We start from the raw sequence: 21013 nt of genomic DNA on the forward strand, positions 1-21013 counted from the left end.
TATCGTTTTTATTGATGGCGTTTGTATTTACTTGCGTTTTTTTTAATATTTCTAACAGACTTACTCCAATGCCCTTGTATCAGCGCGCAGTGAAACGAGGTCAATCTTTGTACATAAGTGTGGACGTTATGTGCATATAGAATGCGTTAAATGTTTTGTGCGCAATTATGTTTGCTCTTGTTTGACAAGAAACAAGAGAAATGCTCCAAATTGGACTTTCAATATACATACATATGTACAGATATGTGCTGTATGTGTTTTCACAAATGTTAATATGTATGTGAAATAATGTATTTAATTTTTGCTTTAAATGTTGTTTTTATTTCCGAACCGTTTATGTTTTTTTTTAAATTTGTATTATTTAATTAATATCCTATATCTATAGGTATACCAGCTTTGGGAACTATATGCACATAAATATGTAAAGTATGTATGTATATGAGTAATTCGCGTTTCGAATACTGCGCGAAAGGGGAATTGAAGGATTGATGTGTATTCTGTATGTATATGTAAGTATGTGGAGATCACCACTCTACACTAATTATAATAATTACTCCTAATTTATATTTGTACTGTACATAATAGTTTTTCGTACTATACTTCTTAAGTTTGCCATTTTATGTAATTTATCCTAAAACTTAACGAATGTAAGAATGTAAGATCAAAAGCACAAAATTGAAATATACATAGTTCGTCAACGACCCTCAAAGTGTTCACAACATGGTATAGAGGAGTAGGGAAAGTCCTATTCACAATAGAAAAAAGAGCCATTCAAAGTCCTTAACCTACCCCTCAAGTGTACGTTCACAATAAAACATCATGGCCACCTCTGGTAAATAAGGGTGGCGAGAGGTCAAAACGGGTTGCAGAAAGCGAAAATGCTGTAATATAAAATTGTAAATTCTATAGTACTATATTTGTACATGTATAAATACTATTTTAAATTTTTGTTATAGAATGAAGTTTAATGCTGTTATCAAAAGATTTAATTATATCTTCTTGATATAAATAAATATGCTATATATTTTTAAGCGTTGTAGTTAATTTATTCATGGACAAATTGAAAATTATTTTTGATAATGAGTGTTCCAAAAGAGATAACTATTGTGGAAAAATTTGGTATTACATATCATAATAATTCGTCTGAACAGTAAAACACAATTTTTTACTATAAGATAAATCAAGAGATAATTATAATAGCCATGTTTTCTGAATTTTAAGTATAAATTTTTGTAATCACAAACTACATACACGTTTTACATGTCAGAATTTAGCTATATGCCGGCAATCAGGAATCCTACTCGTTCCTAAATGGAGTGTTTGATTATCCTAACAGATTTACCACATTATTTTTTAGTTCTAAGCTAAGTTTTTAAATAAAAAGGATTCTTAAAGAAATTATTTTTTGAATTTGGAATATCTATATAGTAGTAAAAAGTAGTTTAAATTAGCTTACGCAGCACTATTTTGCCATGCTCAATAGCAATACTGGCATAGTATTCAAAAAAATAAATGATTGTTCGAAATATATTCCGTTTGAAATTATTCAAATTGATAATAACTTGTTTGGCCCAATTAAAAATACAACTCAAATTCCTTAATTTTTAATAGCGGCTCATTATTAGCCAAATTACATTTATTTGTTTTTTTTTTAAGTTTAAATATCAACTTCCACACCATTCATAATCGACCATAATTCACTAGATGTAAAGACGAATTGTAATTCGCGTAGATGCAAATGTTTCTTTTTCAAATCGCTGCTTGGTCACCAACGCTGCCAACTTTCATTTGATGAGTGTTGTTTATTATTTGCGTAGTTCTTCCCGACGTTCTATCGGTTTTGGTGGAGCTGGTTCTCCCCACTCTCCCAATTCGGCATCATAATATTGCGCAGCACGATATGGTCACAATTCCCATGGTACTTTCTCTTCCATGGAGGTCAATTGTACACCAAAATTCTTCAACCACGGTATGTCGGAGGGAACTACATCGGTAATACATTCGCGATCGATACGTTCCGTATGCAGCTCACCAATAGGTTGTCCAGGGGCTAGCGTTTAAAGCACACAAATTATCAAACGTTCTACACCAGCTTCTTTGCTGATTCTATAAAAAAAAATTAAATTACATGGTAAATCTTTTGAAATAAAGTTTAATTTTAGCTTACCTAGCAATGCGACGTGCACCTTCCACAAGCACGTCATTGAATTTACAATTTTGTCTCGAATTCACGACCAACTAAGTTCATAAATACATTTGAGTACTTCACAGCATCGTGTATCGTTTTTACATCTCTTAAATCATAAAATTGGAACAGCACCTGACCCATTACGCAGCAGTATTAACGAGGCCATGTTTAGTTATTCCGTACTTTTATTGGAATAAAATCCCAACCCCATTTGTTATTTATCGTCTCAAGGGAAATACTAAATAAACCATCGTAAAGCAATTAACCATGAAATAAACTCAAATTGCCTTGCAAAAATCTTCGTTATGATGGCAAAAATGTCAATATGGCTGTGAATGAGTATAATCTGGACCCCACTATTCGGCATGGTTGCTTATTTGTTCGTAACATTTTTCTGTGGTGAACATTTATTAACTTACCACAGCTAAAAAGAGGCATAAATAAAATACTTAATTTTTCATGTATTAGCTCATATTTTTCTCATCTTTGAGAATATATATTAAAATAAAACGATTTTCTTTTGAAAATATATTAAACTTTTATATATAACCAATATTTTTGGGACAACTTTTCCATAAATTTTAAGAAAATAACACAATGCAACCATTTTCCGGTTAAAAGTCGGCCATCTTGGTAAAAAGTCGGCCATCTTGGATTTCAATAGAAACTCAACCCCGGACTACACTTGACGTTTCTACAGTGGCACCTCTCAGCTGGGCCTTTGTTTACATAAAATCAGCTGATAGTGACCTTACTCCTCCTCTACCGTGGTTCACAACGACTCACTTAGTACCGCATCACCACCAAATTGATGTCAGAATAGTAAAATTTTAAATATTTTTTCTAAACCCCGCGCTTACTCAAAATGGACGAACATCAACCTGTGGAAAGCGAAACCATATCTGGCAGCGATGGAATTTCAGTGGGCCCAGAAGCATTTAGACCCTACAGAAGCAGTTGGAGCGCCAATGACATTCAACCTGAAAATCAAAGTCATGCGGTCACACAGTTAGAGGCAGCGAGTGAAGCTGCGCGTCAGACGAAGCCAATGCAGACAGAGGGCAGCGAAGTACCGTTGAGGAATCTACATCAGCCGAATATAGTACCGTTTGCACAACAGCGAACAAATGATGCGATCCCGTTTCCAGATCATCAATGTGTACAGTTTGCACCGCTTCATCGTTATTCTGCACCTGAAGCATATGCATGTATTCCGATGCCTCGCATAACACCAAACGATATGGATGCTTGGTTCACATCGGTGGACTATTGGTTTAGGGCATGCAACATGAACAGCGACGCTCAACTTTATTACCATGTGATGGCTACCTTAGATCCTCTTACGCTACCAACCATTAGCCAAATCAGTAAAAACGCTGAAAATACGCAACGTATTACCAACTCAGGCATTGGCATGTATGAGTTCCTCAAGACTGAACTTCTCAAATATTTCGGTGAAAGTTATCAATGCAAAATTCAGCGATTATTGGAGGAGATGGTACTAAGTGACCAACGTCCGAGTCAACTATTTAATGCCATGAGACGAGTGGCAGGGAATTCCTTTTCAGAAGAAACTCTTCGAGCCATGTGGATCCAACGCTTACCGGAATTAATAAGAGCATCTGTAATCGCACGCGAAGGTACGATAGATGTCCAAATTGCAGTTGCCGACGCAATTATGGAAACTTCAACCCAGCGTCAAATTTGTTCATCATTGGATCACACCACCAGTACATCAGCTCAGACTCAACGAGACACGATTTCTCAGCTATCAAATACGATTCACGAATTGCAACGCAAATTTGATAATATGCGTACACGAGAACGCAGTCGCTCACGCACTAGTCGGAGATTTCCTCGACGACATAGTCAATCGAGTGAGCGAAGATCTTCCGCACGTAATACGAAGGAATGTTGGCACCATCAAACTTTGGGAGACTCCGCCAACCGATGCCGTAGTCCATGTCTACGTCGACAAAGTACCAACGCCCAGCATGAATGACTAGAAGTTTCAGTCAGCGATGCTGACGCCAATCACCCCAACGCAGCAGTAAATCAACTTTTCATCAGGGACCAGTCATCAAACGTAAAATATCTCATAGACACTGGTGCCGATTACAGTGTTCTTCCAAACAAAAACAAGTTCAATTCTCTTCGCCCAACAAACATCGCGTTTTACGCAGCCAACGGTACACCAATAAAAACTTACGGTTTAGTACGCCAACGCGTGGATCTTGGTTTTCGTCGCAAATTCATGTGGAACTTCATGGTTGCAGATGTTAATACATCAATTATTGCCAGTGATTTTATGCGTCACCACGACTTGATCATCGATCTAAAACGCAACAAATTAATCGACAACAAAACAAACCTCGAAGCGCCGTGCACTATTCACAAAGAGTTGAATATGCATATAAAAGCTTTCGACCTACAATAGCCAACGAATTAAAAAGTTTCCTAGCATCTATCAATTTCTACCGCAAATTTTTACCTAACGCCGCAAAACGTCAAGCCGTTCTACAAAAACTTATCAACGGACACAAACGCAACGATAAAACTCGTATCGATTGAACAGATGAAGATTGAAGATTGTGAACAAAATATGGCCGATGCAGCAACTTTAGCATACCCTCATGTTGGTGCTCAACTCCGTTTATTCACAGACGCATCCGATGTCGCAGTAGGAGCTGTACTTCACCAATTAGTAAATAACGAACCAGAACCCCTAACCGAAACAGAAAAGCATTACTCAGTTTACGATAGAGAGCTTCTTGTAATCTTATCCTAAAACTTAACGAATGTAAAATGGTGAACACAATGACTGCGACAGACTGCAGCAGCACGACAGTGAACTGAAAACGTCGTTGTTCATCTTACTACATGTACATTTTGAGTAGCAACAACAACACAATGGCCGGCATGTACACACAACAACGCAGTTGTCCATTTTGTATGTACACAATTTCGTTGTGGCATACTAATTCCTTTCACTTCAATGAAATTTTAATATTTTGTTCAAAGTGAAATTTTTTATGCAAAAAATAAGTAAATAGGTCAATATTTTTGCTTTAAATTATCAATTGTTATTACAAATGATATAATAGAGCTATAATATAGCTATTTAATGCTTTTATTTGTAAAATAACTTAAAGTTTGTTAGAGCTGTGAATAATTTTACATTTTACATATTAGTGGCATCACCACTCTACCTCATCTCTCTATCTTCCATTCTACTGTCAACTCTACTGTCGTCGTACTGTCGTTGGCAAATATAGGAGGATATTGAAGTTAGCGAGAACGACAACTGTCGGCCTGCAGTCGTGTAGTCGTGCAGCTATCAAAATAACACTGCCCATAAGAACGTGTGTATTTTAATATTTGACAGATGTAGTTTGCAGTCTGTCGCTCTCTATGTGTTCAGCGCTTAAGAATGTAAGATCAAAAGCACAAAATTGAAATATAGTTCGTCAACGACCATCAAAGTGTTCACAACGACTCACTTAGTACCGCATCACCACCAAATGTTTAATCCATTTGAGGATATGTATATGTATATGTATGAATGTTTGTATTCGTTCTTTTTTATTCTTTAATCTTTTTTCTGCCTTTTGCTTACCTTTTTGAAGCAATCCCTCTCACAACAGAATAAGCTGAAAAGGAAGGTCAGTATAATTTGCAAGTAAATCTCTCTCACAGCTTAATAATCTGAAGAGGTATTGCTTTGTTTATTTCGGTTTCGGTAATCAGAGGATTTAAGATGAGTAGGTGATTAGCCTTCTGCATCCGAGCCTAGCTCCGGCGCTGCCGGTTTTGCCTCTATGTGTGGGAATTTCCTTCTCGCAGGTGCTAAGGTTATACCGCCTTTACTCGGTCGTCAGAACCTCGTTCGTAGTGAAGGTGAGGTTGACGTTTGGGAGGTATAGGCTATATATTCGTATCACCAACCCCATTTGCCCATTTTTTAGTATTAGCCGAATGGGCCTCCCCAATTGCTAGAATCATTTGCAAGTACTTGCAAGTACTTGCAAATACTTAAATAATGTTTGTTTTTTGGCTTTGTGAATTCTGTGTATTTGTACACACGAAGGTAAGTTTAAAAGGCAAAGAAGATTAATTTATTTAGTAATATTGTGGATACATGTATATATATACTACTATATATATTAACAGTGAAAATAAATTATAATAAACGAGCGCGAAACAAATTAAAACAAACTAACACAAAACTCACTAAAAACTAAAAGCAGGCGCGATTTTATAATAAACGGGAGCGAAACAAATGAAGCAAAACTGTTACAAAACTCAGAAAAAACTAAAGGCGGGCGCGATTTAAAAAAAAAAAAAAAGAAGAAAGCATAAGCACGGGAGAGGATTCCAGCAGGAAAGCAGTGAGGAGGAAGGCTACACACAGCAATAACGCCGGAAAGAGGAAAAGACGAAACTCAGCGAGAAGGAAGAGAAATAGTCTCATAAAACATAAGTATCTCACCCTCTGAAAGACCCTTGCCGGAAATTAATGTGAGTCCAGTCCAATTTAATTTTTAAAAATTGAAGTTTTATGCACGCATGCACATACTTATATACATATGTATGTATTTTTTTTTCTCTTTGAAGTAACAGTCAGTAATGTTTCGGCAAACAAATACTTATAAAAAACTCAACTGTTCTTGGTAATATACATATATATATATATGTATACAGCAGTGGTCGGCATGAGAGGATCTGTCACTGTGTTGGTGAGCACGAAAAAAAAGTAGCCCAGTGAGAAATTGGAATTAAATTTAAGCAAATTTTATAAATAATTATTAGTATAATGAAAATTAACAAAATGTCTTTTAAGGATATTATTCCCTATTATCTTTAAAAGACTTGGAACATAAAAGGCATTGCATGGCACCAAAGGCATTTAGAATCATAAAATATTTCTCGCAGGGCATATTTGGTTTTGCGCTATAGTCTTGCGTGATGTTAATTCGTTGCTGGCTCGACAACGACTGAACGATAGAGCGTAAGCGTACGTGTGAAGTTAGTTTGCACAATTGTGCTAAGAAATGCCGACCGCTGATATACAGTAAGACGGTTCGGTATATGTATACGTATGTGTGTACCGAAATAACTGTCCTGCCTATAAGCTTATTTTGTGTTTCCAAACACACCACAATATAACTGAAAAAATAAAATTAAATTAAAATTTTACAAAGTCAAGTATACCAACTTGCAACTATCCAGCGATACCCCTTGGGCTAATAAGCAACAAGCAGGATCGTGTACAACTAATAAGCAAAGGCGAACAAAGAATAAAGAGGGAAAAAAGGGGAACAAGGAAGTATAAGAAGAATTCATATGTATATATAGACATTATTAATATGTATATAATAATAAGTGCAACACATGTGTGCATATATTTCCGGATTTTTATTCTATTACACAAATATGTATACATGCCTATGTAATTAAATAATCAAATGGTACATCTTCTTCTTCTTCTTAATTGGCGTAGAAACCGCTTACGCGATTATAGCCGAGTTAACAACAGCGCGCCAGTCGTTTCTTCTTTTCGCTACGTGGCGCCAATTGGATATTCCAAGCGAAGCCAGGCCCTTCTCCACTTGGTCCTTCCAACGGAGTGGAGGTCTTCCTCTTCCTCTGATTCCCCCGGCGGGTACTGCGTCGAATATTTTCAGAGCTGGAGTGTTTTCGGACAACATGACCTAGCCAGCGTAGCCGCTGTCTTTTAATTCGCTGAACTATGTCGATGTCGTCGTATATCTCGTACAGCTCATCGTTCCATCGAATGCGGTATTCGCCGTGGCTAAACACGCAAAGGACCATAAATCTTTCGCAGAACTTTTTCTCTCGAAAACTCGCAGCGTCGACTCATCCGTTGTTGACATCGTCCAAGACTCTGCACCATACAGCAGGACGGGAATTATGAGTGACTTATAGAGTTTGGTTTTTGTTTGTCGAGAGAGGACTTTGCTTCTCAATTGCCTACTCAGTCCGAAGTAGCACCTGTTGGAAAGAGTTATCCTGCGTTGGATTTCAAGGCTGACATTGTTGGTGGTGTTTACGCTGGTTCCAAGATAGACGAAATTATCTACGACTTCAAAGTTATGACTGTCAACAGTGACGTGAGAGCCAAGTCGCGAATGCGACGACTGTTTGTTTGATGACAGGAGATATTTCGTCTTGCCCTCGTTCACTGCCAGACCCATTTTCTGTGCTTCCTTGTCCAGCCTGGAGAAAGAAGAACTAACGGCGCGGGTGTTGAGGCCGATGATATCAATATCATCGGCATACGCCAACAGCTGTACACTCTTATAGAAGATGGTACCTTCTCTATTTAGTTCTGCGGCTCGAACTAACCAAAAGCAGGTTGAAAAAGTCGCACGATAGGGAATCGCCTTGTCTGAAACCTCGTTTGGTATCGAACGGTTCGGAGAGGTCCTTCCCGATCCTGACGGAGCTTTTGGTGTTACTACTCAACGTCAGTTTACACAGCCGTATTAGTTTTGCGGGGATACCAAATTCAGACATCGCGGCATAAAAGGCAGCTCCTTTTCGTGCTGTCGAAAGCAGCTTTGGAAATCGACGAAGAGGTGGTGTGTGTGTCGATTCTCCTTTCACGGGTCTTTTCCAAGATTTGGCGCATGATGAATATCTGGTCGGTTGTTGATTTGCCAGGTCTAAAGCCACACTGATAAGGTCCAATCAGTTTGTTGACGGTGGGCTTTAATCTTTCACACAGTACGCCTCGATAGAACCTTATATGCGATGTTGAGGAGGCTAATCCCACGGTAGTTGGCAGATTGTGGGGTCTCCTTTTTTATGGATTGGGCATAGCACACTTAAATTCAATCGTTGGGCACAAGCTTTCGTCCGGACCATATTTTACAAAGAAGCTGATGCATGCACCTTATCAGTTCTTCGCCGCCGTGTTTGAATAGCTCACTGAGATGGAGCTTCATGTGTAGAAGTTCACGCAAGTGAGTGAAAGTTCTCTCTGATCGCCATTCCTCTGGGAGTGGCCAGAAACGATTCTTTTACACATGGTCGCCCGCTAGCTCACTACTTCCGGTCTTTGACCAAGTATCCTCTGGGTAGCCTAAGAACATCCGTTCGAAGGCGAGCTAAAGTGAGAAGGCGAAACATTCCCTACAAGGGTTGTGCGCTGGGTTTGGGACCCGCCACGTAAAAAACACCCCCAGTGAAGAGCTACAACCAGCCTCGGATGAGAGACCCCCCTTTTGAATCAAATGGTACATACATAAATTAAATAACGCCAAGGTTCAACGACCTGCCTTTCACTTAATTCGTGTTTCCAAACACACCAAAAAATAAAATACAAAAAAACAAAAAAAACCAACAAAAAATTTCCAAAGTCAAGTATAACTTGCAATAATTCTTGCGATACCCCTTGGGCTAAAGAAACAAAAAAAAAGCAACAAGCAGGATCGCTTTAAACATAAGCAAAGGTAAAAAAGAGAACCACAAAAGGTAATAAGCGAAATTTATGTATGTGCACATATTTACTTTTACATTTGCATGTCTCCCGCCGATATTTATACCGCAATATCACACTCATGCTCTTTCCGTACTCAATCTCTCACTAAAGAGATCCTTAGAAAAACAAGTGATACATATGTACATATGTACTGACCTGGGAACAAATACTTATAATCTTTCAATATAACATATACATATACATACATACAAAAATTTATGGGCAATCGAACTTTCCGCGCCAAATTTTATATGGCGTAATTAATATTACATATATTCATGGACATATGGTACATACATAAATCAACTGCACAAATTTTTGAAAAACTGTTGTTACATAACCACCTGCCTTCAAGCTTACTTGTGTCTCCAAACACACTACAAAAAAAAAAACCTAAAATTTTTTCAAAGTCAAGTATTCTTACTTGCAAGTTCTGGTGATACTCCCCTTGTGCTAACAAAGCAACAAGCAGAATCGCTTTAAAAATAAGCAAAGGCAGAAGAAAAAAAAAATATAACAACAACATAACAGTGGATATTTGTGTATGTACATATGTGTACATATGTATATCGCGATCTAACTACGTATTTCTCGGTTATCTCTCTTACGTATTCTCTCTGTCTTAATACATACCAACGGACCAATATAAAGGTCAACGAACTTTAAAAACAAAAAAAAAGGAAAAGTCGTCAAAACGGAACATAGAAAAATTATCAGAGTATATGTACATATATGGAGGATATCCATATTCAAACATTGGAAAATTAAATAAAATTAACCAACACTCATATTCACGTATGTGCATTTTTACATATATACATGCTTATAGTATATACATATGTGCATACATAGGGTAATTATCGAAATTTCTTTTTCGCGCTCCTTTTGACTAACGTATGCAGATTAACAAAACATTTGCATACATACGTACATACTTAAATGTTAACATATTTACAAACATTTAAAAATTTTATACTTATTTAGTATCATTGTTCCGCACATTTCGCTATATTGCACATACGTATTATATACATACATATGCATGTACATATGTATATGACAATTGTGCGAAACTATAAGGGAAACGAAAGAACAAACAAATATTAAGCATAACTATATGCATATAAATATATACATACGATTATTTTTGCGATTATTATTAATTTCTTTCCTTTTGCGTTCTTATCTCAAAAGATAGACGTACTAAGGAATAACATCCAAATTAATCGCGTATTTCGCAGATACGTTTAAATAATACACGGTAAAAAAAAAAAATAATAATTATTATTATTATTAGGTTTATATAAACATTTTTTGGTTTTGACAATTTATGCGGTGAATACGTGTTCGTAAATTTATATTATATCATTCAATTAATAATAAAAGTTTCAAATCTATTTTTCTTTTCAATTCCAATTTACGCATTTGCTCATAATACCAATTTTAATTGTATTTCAAAGCAAAATATTGCCAAGCTCAAAGCTTACAATTTAAATTTATAAATGCAATCGGAAAAATCAAAAGAGGTTAAAACAAGAACACCTCAATTATTAGAAATTCGAAAATGGCTGATGATGATAAATCACAAAGCAGACCTGGGTAATATCAAGTACCAGTACGACTTGTAACAAGTACATTTAAAGGAATTGTACTGGTACTGGTACTACATTCCCAAAATTGTCAAGTACAAGTACAAGTACAAGTAATTGAAAAAATACTTGAAATTTTAACAAATGCTTGAAAGTATTTGAAAAGAATTGAAAAACTTGAAAAGAATTGAAAATGTACTTGAATCTATTTTTAATTCTTTTCAAGTACCTTCAATTACTTACAATTGTGAAACCAATATCTATGTTTAGAGGACAATAAGCTTTTTATTGCCCGTGTAATGTTTCGAAAGAAAAACAACGAATTTAATTATTTTAATTTTAATGATTTATTTCGATATAATTTGATTGCCAATCGCGCTGGCGATTACCGCGACATTCAATTGCGACAAACTAAATTAACAGCTGTAACAAGTTGATTAACCTGCAGCCTTTCTCCTAATTCATACGGTGGCTACGGTATTACGATCAGCTGAGATAGTGGTACATGTTCTAATTCTTTGCATTTACACTAATGTAGGCATTTACGCTTGCCTAAGCAAGTATGATAAGAGTGCGTTATCAAAGTCACTCAAATAGACAAAACCGGTTTGGCGATTGCCGGCGCTCAGACCTAAAGCATGCATATCTTTAGTTTTAAACAATGTTGTTGTATACAATTAAGTGCTAAGAATGTTGGCACATAATAAAATATGTATAAAAGTAGCAGTGATGATTTCGCATATAAACTATGTATCTGTTTCTAAACAATCTAAAAGAAATAACATAAATAAATGACAGTTTTATATTTCTTACATGTCGCCTGGAGTGGATATTATCCGTGCGATTCTGTACTGTGATACAGTATCAAGTCTCCTCATTTGAAATTTCAAGTTAGAGACAAAATCTATTACATTTCATTATTCAGAGATGTTTTTACGCTTGAATGAAAATAAATATGTCGATAACAAATATTAAATTTTCTATAACATCGTCAAAAAACATATTTATCAATATAAATAAAAATATATGTTGACGTTGTTTCATAATATTTATGAAATTTATGTAAAATTGATTTATTTTTAATCTTTTCGTGTTTAAGTTGCTTACAAAATATAAAAAAAACGACAATCGATTAATTTATATGATGATCTCTATTCAGTATATTCAAAATGGCAGCAAGAGTTCTTTTTAATTTGTGACCTGCTAACTATCAGGTCTCAAATTTTAGTCAATATTTTGAGACTAACCCTAGAGACTGTTTAGTGAATAGTAACTAGTCTCAAATTGAGACTTTACCTCAAAATGTCTCAAATAGAGACTAGAGACTGGTTACAGAATCCCGCTATATATTTATACCAGGATGTAAATGTCAGAGTGGTAACTTTGACATGTGATTGTTAACATTAAATTTTGACAACAAAACAATAACAAAAGAAACGTGTTTTTGCGAAAACGAAAGTAAAATCGAATACTCAACGCGAACATTCTCGCAACCATAGTCCATGTCTGATATTGTTTATAATATTCATGAAATTGTGATAGTACATAATTGTAAGAATTTAGTAATGTCTTCAAGTTTGGAAAATGATTTTTCTGCTGATGATGAAAGGGCCGACCCAACCTATTCGCCAGAAAGGCCGTCCGCGGAGACTGGCGTTAGAAACACCAACAACGTCCAAAAAAACTCGCCTATCAACTGTTCTTCCTGTGATACTTGGACCAAAATTTTATTCGGACCTGGAAGAAGTTGGTTTACATGTTTTGTGATGTCTGGTATTGTTTTGCATTTGGTTTTTAGTGGTTTTGTTAGTTTTTCCAGGTACATACAGTGGCGGAAAAAAGTATAGGCACACTACATTTTGACAAAATTTGAATATTTTCTTTTATTTTAAATTTGATTGTTTAGTGTTTATTAATTTTTTTTAATACATCTCAACTGCTAATAAAAACCATAAGAATCCAAATTGCAATTTTTGTGCAAAATAAAGCAAAATTCTGCAAAGTTTCATCTAAATTTCAAACTTTTTTATTACAATTTTTAGAAAAAATTGTGGTGTGCAATATTTATTTTTAAATTTGAAAAATGAATTGCATATTGTTAAATAAAAATAATGAACAATATATAAGAAATATAAAAATGTCATTTATTTGTGTTATTTCTTTTAGATATTGGTTTCAAAATTGTAAGTAATTGAAAGTACTTGAAAAGAATTGAAAATAGATTCAAGTACATTTTTCAATTCTTTTCAAGTATTTTCAATTCTTTTCAAATACTTTCAAATATTTGTTAATATTGCAAGTATTTTTCAATGATTGGTACTTTTACTTGAAAATTCTGAAAGTACTTAGTAAATACTAAGTACTTCAAGATAAAAATTAAAGTATTTAAGTACCTACTAGTACCATTACTACTCAGTATTACACAGGTCTGTCACAAAGCACACCTGCAGAAGCTACACGCTCAAAGCAGGGTGCCAAACAAAAAAGAACCAAAGATATTTCAGTGTCAAGGTTCATAACTGAAAGTGACAGTTTTGTTAGATACTGCACAAGATTTACTGCTTCCCCGATTAATGATAACACAGAATCGGTTCTAAATTTAAAAATTCAAAGCATAGATAGCATATGGGCACGCCTTCTGGCAGCATACGATACAGTACTAGATACTGACGACGCTGAACTCCCAGAAAACGTAAAAGCTTCGGCGTCAGCTAAATATGAAAACTGCCTCGAACAATATGAAATTACGAAGGCAATGATATTGGACCAAATAAATTTATTAAGGCCATGTAGAGCCATTACTCCTCCCCCGACAGTAGTTACGACTCAAAAAAAAAGAAATAGATACAGGTATATTCTTGAAAGTGCCAGCTTGTGATACTGAAGTTTTTCACGGAGGTTATGAGCAGTGGCCGTCCTTCCGGGACATGTTCACTGCCGTATACATTAACCATCCCAAACTTTCGCGAGCTCAAAAGCTGTACCATCTCAGATACAAAACAAAAGGGGAAGCTGGCAGTATCGTCAAGCGTTTCGCTTTAAATGACGAAAACTTTAATCTGGCTTGGGAAGCACTGGTCGAAAGATACGAAAATGAAAGAGTATTGGTAGATAACCAAATAACAATTTTAATGAATTTACCAAAAATTCAACAAGAAACCAGCCAAGAGTTTCAAAAACTATACTCGACAGTGACTAATTGTTTATCTGTGTTAGAAACACAAAATATTTCCACAGAATCGTGGACCCTATCCTAGTAAATATTTGTGCAGCAACACTGCCTGATGCTGCTTTGCTACGATGGGAGCAATCACTAGAGGCAAGAAAGAAATCGCCAAAATGGCATCAAATGAAAGACTTCTTAAAAACTCAGAACGAAATAGCTGAGCGAGTTGACAAAAAAATAGTAAAGCAAAAAAATAATCAAAATGAGTCGAACAAAAACTTTTTTAAACCCCAAGCCAGCAATAATACACAATATACTAGGCACGCTAATAGAAGCCAAACATTTGTGACAAATCAAACAAATAAATGGCAACCATTATGTGAAATTTGTAAGGGAGGTCACAACATAAGATCTTGCGAGAGATTTAAAAAATTATCAGTTTCTGACAGAAACAATCTTGTCAGACAACACAAACTTTGCATCAACTCTCTGTCGAATGCTCACACGACAAAAGACTGTGAAAGCAAATTTAATTGTGTGTACTGTCAACGAAGACATCACTCATTGCTTCATGTTACAAATTTTCAAAATATGAAGCAAAATCAATTTCATAAAACCACCGGGTTAGTCACTAAAACCAAAAGTGATAGTCCCGAAATCTCAAATCCCGAAAAAATGGAAGAACAACCATGTTGCTCTAAAGCAGCAAAAATTCAAGCTCTTCATTCAGAGAATGAAAGCAAAATTCTTTTACCCACTGCGGTCATCACCATAGAACATAAGGGTGATTTATTCAAATTAAGAGCACTAATTGATCAAGGATCTCAAAGATCTTTTATATCATCAAAGGCTCAAAATCGGCTCAAATTGCCAATAAAACATTCAAATTTCCAAATTTCAGGAATGGGCGGAAGAATTATACAAAATTCAAACAAAATTTACCCAATCACCCAATAAAAACTTTTTTAAACCGCAAGCCAGCAATAATACACAATATACTAGGCACGCTAATAGAAGCCAAACATTTGTGACAAATCAAACAAATACATGGCAACCATTATGTGAAATTTGTAAGGGAGGTCGCAACATAAGATCTTGCGAGAGATTTAAAAAATTATCAGTTTCTGACAGAAACAATCTTGTCAGACAACACAAACTTTGCATCAACTGTCTGTCGAATGCTCACACGACAAAAGACTGTGAAAGCAAATTTAATTGTGTGTACTGTCAACGAAGACATCACTCATTGCTTCATGTTACAAATTTTCAAAATATGAAGCAAAATCAATTTCATAAAACCACCGGGTTAGTCACTAAAACCAAAAGTGATAATCCCGAAATCTCAAATCCCGAAAAAATGGAAGAACAACCATGTTGCTCTAAAGCAGCAAAAATTCAAGCTCTTCATTCAGAGAATGAAAGCAAAATTCTTTTACCCACTGCGGTCATCACCATAGAACATAAGGGTGATTTATTCAAATTAAGAGCACTAATTGATCAAGGATCTCAAAGATCTTTTATATCATCAAAGGCTCAAAATCGGCTCAAATTGCCAATAAAACATTCAAATTTCCAAATTTCAGGAATGGGCGGAAGAATTATACAAAATTCAAACAAAATTTACCCAATCACTATAGTCTCCCCAAAGGCGGATATAAGAATAGATGCACAAGCCATCGTTCTACCGCAACTCACAAATTTGCTTCCAAGCTGTGAAGTAAATAAAAAGCAATGGGAAAAATGCTCATATCTCAAATTAGCAGATCCCAACTGCCATACCCCATCACAAATCGATTTGTTATTAGGTAGTGACTTAATACCTCAAATAATTCTTGAAGGTATAGAAAAAATATACAATAAATTGTTAGCCCAAAATACAATCTTTGGGTGGATATTAAGTGGCCAAGTCACAGGAAAAATTAATTCTTTTACAACTGAAGTTGAAAATATTTCAAACGAATATTTAAATAATGAACTCAAAAAATTCTGGGAAGTAGAAGAATTACCTCAGACTACTCAACTTTCAGAAGAAGACCAGGCATGCGAAGCCTATTACAAGTCCACAACAACAAGAAACGAAAATGGTCGTTATGTTGTGCGACTCCCTTTCAAACCCACCTTTCCAGATTCTATAGCTCTAGGTCACTCTAGAATATCAGCAGTCCAGCAATTTCTAAGCTTGGAAAAAAGTCTGATAAAGAAAGTGAGCTCAAATCAGCGTATGGTAATGTGATGGACGAGTATCTAGACCTCAATCATATGGAAGAAACTGTACCATATAAAAAAATATCTAAAGGTAGATATTTATCTTTTTATCTACCACAGCACGGGGTAATACGACCTGATAAAATCACAACAAAGGTACGAGTGATTTTCAATGCCTCAAAGTGTACGAACTCAGGCAAATCACTCAACCACATACTATATACTGTCACAACCTTACAACCTGATCTCATGCTGTTAATATTAAATTGGCGCATGTTTAAATACGTATTTAATGGGGATGTAGAGAAAATGTACAGACAAATTCTAGTACATAAAGATGACCAAGATTTTCAGCGTATAGTCTTCCGCAAATCGAGTAATAGTCCAATCAGCGACTACAAACTTAAAACCGTCACCTTTGGCATCAATTGCGCACCCTATTTGGCGATCAGGACACTGCATGAAGTGGCAAAAACGTGTGAAACAAATTTGCCCTTAGCAACTCCTGTGTTACAAACACAAACATACGTGGATGATATTCTATCAAGTAGCCACAGTCTGTCCTTAGCGTGCGAATCACTATCTCAAGTGATCAAAGCACTAAATTCAGCGGGATTCCCCTTAAAGAAAATTACATCAAATCATCCCGAAAAAATAAAAAACATAAAAAAGGAAGATTTATTAAATACAAATTTCCTTAAATTTGAAACGGTTAGTACAACAAAAACCCTAGGGATTCAATGGAATGCGATAACAGACCAATTTTCATATACAATTGAGTCAATATCTGCAATGTCCGCCATAACCAAACGCCAAATACTTTCCTCGGTGGCAAAACTTTTCGACCCCGCAGGATGGCTTTCGCCAATAATGATACAAGCAAAAATCCTAATTCAAGAATTGTGGCAAGATGGCACTGAATGGGATGAACAGGTAAAACCTGTACGTTTAACAAAATGGGTACAATTTGCTAACAATTTGCATACTATATCAGAAATTCGCATCCCTCGATGGGTAAATTTCACCCCTAACATTAACACAGAATTACACGGTTTCTGTAATGCCTCTGAAAAGGCTTATTGTGCAACAGTTTACGTACGCACACAGTACGAGAACAAAATATCTGCACACCTCTTGGTAGCCAAAGCCAAAGTAGCACCTTTAAAGACACTCAGTCTGCCACGGCTTGAACTGAATGGTGCTCTTCTGTTAGCAAAATTAATTTCAATAGTTCAAACCCATCTGAAATTAACCGATCATAAAACATATCTTTGGTCAGACTCAGAAATAGTTTTAGCATGGTTAGAAAAACCACCCTATTGCTGGAAGACCTATGTATCTAACCGAATATTCCAAATTCTAGACTTAGTTGGCCCAGCAAAATGGCAACATGTTGCAAGTGCGGATAACCCAGCGGATCTTGGGACAAGAGGTTGCAAGCCACTGCACCTCACCAGCACTACACTCTGGTGGAATGGTCCAACATGGCTAACAGAATCACAGGAATTCTGGCCAAAGTCTCCCGCTCGTAATATAATACCGCCGGAAAGTCGGAAAATTGAAAATTTTCATATCACTCCAGAATAGGATGATATTCTCCACCGATTTTCTTCATTTCCTAGAGCACTAAGAGTAGTCGCTTACATGCACAAATTCACCCAAAGACTTAAACAAAAAATGAAAGGGATACCAAATGATTCTTGCGTACAACTAACGCATACCGATTTGCAACATGCCAAAGTTAGCCTCATTACCTACACCCAAACTCGCTATTTCAGTCGAGAGAAAGCAAAGTTGGTCGAAAAACGACCACTCGAAAAGGGAAGCTCTCTTCTCGTCTTAAACCCATTCTTGGACGCTAAGGGATTAATAAGGGCAAATGGAAGATTAGCGAACTCCAGCCTTAGTTATAACGAACGACATCCCATTATTATACCTGAGAAATCACGTTTTGCTCATTTATTCTTAATATATCTTCACCAGCTTACACTACATGGTGAGCATCGCTTGATGCAGCAAATGGTCCGACAAGAATTTTATATACCGCGTCTAAAGCCACAACTTAAAAAGACGATTTTTATGTGCAAACAATGTACCTTGAACAAACATAAAATGCGTACGCAGATCATGGCAGCTTTACCACCTGAACGCTGCAATTATGCTCTACCCTTTACTATTACTGGGGTAGATTTTGCTGGACCTTTCGAGATAAAGGCCTTGATGTTAAGATCTTCTTCCTTTATAAAAGGCTATGTGGCTGTTTTTGTATGTTTTACAACAAAGGCAGTACACCTCGAGCTTTGTTCAGATCTGACAACTGCGGCTTTCCTCGCAGCATTTGCACGCTTTGTCGGACGACGCGGATTTCCCTCAAAGATTATGAGCGACAATGGGAAAAACTTTATCGGAGCACAAAGAGCCACCGAGAAAGAATTCATAAACTTCATGAAAGAAGTATCCCCCGAAATTGTTAAAAAATATGCACCTCAAGGGATCGATTGGCAGTTTATACCTCCATGTTCTCCACACATGGGCGGACTTTGGGAATCAGCAGTCAAAAGCTTTAAGTCCCATTTAAAGAAAACGGCTGGTAATCATAAATTTAATTATGAGGAGTTTACTACACTACTCACTCGTATCGAAGCCGTATTAAATTCAAGACCTATATCACCACTCTCGCAAGATCCCTCCGATTTCACAGCTCTTACACCTGGACATTTCCTCAGAGGAGCTCCTCTTCTCGCCATACCTGAGACAGAAGGAGACTCACTCACTTTAATAAATCGATGGGAAAGAATCAAGATTCTTCATCATGAATTCAGCCATAGATGGAAGGAGGACTATCTTAAAGATCTCCATAAGAGATATCGATGGAAAACGATCCAGAAGGAACCCAGTACAGGCGAATGCGTCATCATACAGGACGATTGCCTTCCCCCAACCAAATGGCGACTAGGTCGCATTGAAAAGGTACATCGGGGACGAGATGGTCATATAAGAGTAGTAGATGTACGAACACAAACTGGCCTACTAGCTCGACCACTAGTGAAATTGTGTTTTCTTCCAAATACCGAAGAACCGATCACCGAAAACACGCGAACGCAAACGCATACATAAAATCAAACAATAATTAATCAAAAATACACCGTTTTACAATCCGTACGTACAAATCAAAAGCATAACGCGGTTAATAATAACCTATAAAATCCATATATAAGTAATAAACAATACCTAAATACATACATCTATATATATTGTATACACATATACATATATAATGAGTAGCATATTTCATACTACTAGCAAAACCAAGTTAATATACATATTCCTATTCCACTAGAAATGGACATTGAAGACAACCAACTTACTCCCAAGACTGTGAAGTCCGCGATTGCTGCACCTAGAACATAAGCTCCACCCATCGCCGCACCAAGGACACGAAGAGTCTTGCGTCCGCCAAGGCAATCACCTGTTGCAACATCTAGGGATACATAAGAAGATACATTTGAAGAAAATTTGCCTCCCCGATGCAGCTTATGCCATCGACCCCACGTTCTGAAGAGGTGCACTATCTTCAAAAGCATGAAACCAGCTCAACGCCAACAGATCGCCCGCGCACACGGACATTGCATGAATTGCTTGGCAGACTCCCACACAACATTCGAATGTCCAACCGACGGGTCATGTCAATACTGTCAACGCCCTCATCATACCCTGTTTCATCGGTTCCCTCGCCGAGTCAATCCACCAGCAATTCACACAAATAATAGACACAGACAAGACGAGGATCCTATCCAGCGCCGAAGAGTGCATCATTCCAAGCGCACCAGGGGAGCGCACTCACGACCACCTGCCCCAAACTACGGTCATCGTAACCAACAACGCAAACCAACTGGGCTGAACGCCGTAGTGAGCACTCTGCAACGGTTGCAAAGACTTCTAGGCGATTAATCCGCCTAGGGGGGCCGGGATGTTTATGCGACCTCTCATCTTGTGATATTTTGCTACGCCGCACATATCATCCTGGCAGCACTCATCGCACAAAACCCACACACAACACAACAAAAGGTCATACCACCCAATGCAACCCAACATGTCATCCACACAACCACAGCTACACATCATACCAACCACACTACACACCAACACATCGTTTTTTCACAACCCACAACCGATACAAAAGGATTGGTCAGATGGGAATAAGGCTCTTTTTTCGTTTTACCCGTGACCTCTAAGGTTTTCGCTATAATCGAGACGTTCGTCGACGCAACGCTGTGTAACACTATTGAACTAAAACTTTAAACATTTTAAACTTTAAACAATTTTCACATTGTTAACTGAACCAAAGTGCCAATAATTGT

The 21013-nt window shown here is 36.7% G+C and overlaps 1 protein-coding gene and 1 long non-coding RNA gene across 3 annotated transcripts in view; one reads left to right on the forward strand and one right to left on the reverse strand.

Moving 5' to 3' along the window:
- LOC120780062 (potassium voltage-gated channel protein Shal) overlaps positions 1 to 20802 on the forward strand; it is a 175046-nt gene extending 154244 nt beyond the window's left edge. For both annotated transcript variants that reach the window (XM_040112334.1, XM_040112335.1), the window contains exon 7: positions 19993 to 20802. The gene's annotated coding sequence lies outside the window, so the exon portion shown is untranslated. The remainder of the gene's footprint in view (positions 1 to 19992) is intronic.
- On the reverse strand, positions 1644 to 2602 carry LOC120780065. The gene is made up of 2 exons (XR_005705806.1): positions 2168 to 2602; positions 1644 to 2106 (listed from the first exon to the last, which is right to left on the reverse strand). It is a non-coding gene; the product is annotated as an uncharacterized LOC120780065 (long non-coding RNA).
- Positions 20803 to 21013: the final 211 nt, after the last annotated feature.

The sequence above is a fragment of the Bactrocera tryoni genome, unplaced genomic scaffold (assembly GCF_016617805.1).
Source record: "Bactrocera tryoni isolate S06 unplaced genomic scaffold, CSIRO_BtryS06_freeze2 scaffold_133, whole genome shotgun sequence".
NCBI classification, from domain to species: Eukaryota; Metazoa; Arthropoda; class Insecta; order Diptera; family Tephritidae; genus Bactrocera; species Bactrocera tryoni.